The sequence below is a fragment of the Mustela lutreola genome, chromosome 12, assembly GCF_030435805.1.
Source record: "Mustela lutreola isolate mMusLut2 chromosome 12, mMusLut2.pri, whole genome shotgun sequence".
Lineage (NCBI taxonomy): Eukaryota > Metazoa > Chordata > Mammalia > Carnivora > Mustelidae > Mustela > Mustela lutreola.
Window position 1 is genome coordinate 26971437 of NC_081301.1, and position 2482 is coordinate 26973918.

General features: G+C 42.9%; 1 non-coding gene across 1 annotated transcript; it reads left to right on the plus strand.

The window, feature by feature from the left end:
- Positions 1–2092: 2092 nt before the first annotated feature.
- Positions 2093–2199, plus strand: LOC131813324 (U6 spliceosomal RNA). Its single transcript, XR_009346741.1, has one exon. It is a non-coding gene; the product is annotated as a U6 spliceosomal RNA (small nuclear RNA).
- Positions 2200–2482: the final 283 nt, after the last annotated feature.

Consider the following 2482-nt stretch of genomic DNA (forward strand, 5'->3'; position numbering starts at 1 on the left):
CCTGGGGCTTTTGCAGATATTTCTTAGTTGTTGCTGTGTGTGACAGGGAAGGCTGAATCACAAGATGTCTCGGAGGTCCTCCCTCCTCACACTTCAAGCAGAGCTGCTTTGCTTCTCTCTGTTTTATTTGTTCATCATCCATACCCGAAGTAAGCTGAGGAAGGGGTACTGCTACTGCTAATTGTTTAACCATGTCTCACACCCATGCAGGAATGTAGTGGACAGTAGCCAAAAGGTATTGTGGTTTGCTTGATGTGATTAAAGAAATGTTTTTGTTTATCTGCTCATATAGACTGGTATCTCTTCATTCGGTGATTTACTGAAATACCAAATAAGCAAAGATCCTCTGTGTTTCTAAAATCATCCTAAGATTTTCCCTCAGACGGTTAGCTCTCTCAGAAGACTTCAGACTCCCTGAGGGCAAGAACTTTGCTCTAGTCACTTTTGTTTCTCAGGTGAGTAATGCAATGCCTGACACATAGGGCCATTTCAAATGTTTGATGACTCTATGAAGAAGACAGTAAAATAATGTATTAATTGGAACAGATCTTCTGACTGATTATGGAAAACAAAATAAAATTCTGAAACCTCGTTCGGTTCTCAGTAACCCAGTATGCTGAGTATACACATATTCATTATACTCCATTAGCAGTCACTATAGCATCAAATTAGATATTGATTGGTGTCAGAGAAGAGCTGAGCATTTGGCTCTGAAGCGGTGTCATCTCTTCCATCTGTGAACACCCAGTTTCCTGTCCCTTCTTAGTGAATCCTGGAATCTAAGTCATGAATAATGACAGAATTCTGCCAAATCTATTTCTCAGAGGAGGGCTGTGTAACTTCTTTCCTTGTGATGCACTGACTCACTGAACAGCTACCCCTGTGGATTCCAATTAGCAGTAGTTCGTACTCTTTCTGGTCAGACTTATAGGCAAATCTGAAATCTTCAGGATTCCTGTAGCCAGTTCTGCGTGTGGGTTGGAAGCGCTCAGACAGCCCTGGAGGCACTCGGTAACTAACTGATCCATGACTGTCTGGCTTGGGCTTGGCCAGACCAAAACCTGCACTTTGTGGTTCTCCTCATAGAAGGTGCTTTTGAGGTGTGAGATAAAAAAACAATGTAACTACACAGTGTATGGAGAGGGTGCTTTTTTGAGTTTCACCAAAGGTGTTAACCTCTAAAGCTGCTACTGGTACACACACACACACACACACACACACACACACACACACTGTGCAAAGAGTCTTTAGTCAGGAATGGAAGCCAAGATTTCATGTATAGACCAAGAAAGGGAGGGGTGGCATTCTCAGAAGGGAGTTGACAGGCGATAGCTGTAAGTTATGCCAAGATGCCGTGATCGTATAGTGGTTAGTACTCTGTGTAAGTTATACCAAGAAAGCAAAGAAAGGCCCTGAAAAGCTATGTGAGGATCCTGCTTTTGATTAGCAGTACATAAGTCTTAAATTTTATCCTTTTCTGGGATGCCCCCCTTATCTAGAGTAAGTGAAATATCTTAAAAATTGTTCCTCAGACTCATTTGTGCATTCTAAGACCATGACTTTATAGGAAGGTATGATTTTCCTCATTCTGAGCGACTGAATTCTATAGCTGAGGACACTGAGACAAACTTTGTCAAGTGTAGACTGGGCACATTGTGTCTCCTCCCATGAATGTGAAATGACACAGGAAGCAGAGACCCACTTTGAGCCGGGGAACTTATCAGTAGTACCTGTTTTCCTCATAACAAATCTCAAATCTCAAAGATGGCTCCATTTTGGGAGGAAGGGTTGGGCAACATGGGTGAAGGAGGGAGGGAGATACAGGCCTCTGGCTATGGAATGAGTAAGTCAGTCATGGGCATAAAAAGAAGAGCATCAGGAGTAGTCAGTGATATTCTAATAGCGATGTAGTGGGACAGATGGGAGCTATACTGGTGGTGAACATAGCACAGTATATAAATTTGTCAAACCACTAAGCTGTACACCTGAAACCAATGTGACCTTGTAGGTCAATTTTACAAAAAAGGGGGGAGGGCTCCATTTTTTTCAGGGAAGCTCGTTCTTCCTCTGAACTTGCTCTTCAAAAGCTGAAGCTCTCACTTTGGCAGCACATACACTAAAGTTGGAACGCTGAAGAGAAGATTAGCATGGCCTTTGTGCAAGGATGGTATGCAGATTCATGGAGCGTTCCATATTTGAGGCACCTGGGTGGCTCAGTCGGTTACGCGTCCAACTCTTGATTTGGGGTCAGGTCATGACCTCAGTTGGGCTCGCAGCTCAGTGAGGATTCCACTTGAGATTCTCTCTCTCTCCCTCTCCTTTTTCCCCTCCCCCTGCTCGTGCTCTCACTTCCTCTCTCTCTAAAATAAATAAATCTTTTTTAAAAAGCTAGAAGCATATTTCATTCTTTCACCTACATTGAGTACATACAGAGCACCTACTATATGCCAAGATTGGCACATTCATTAGTTAATTAGCCACT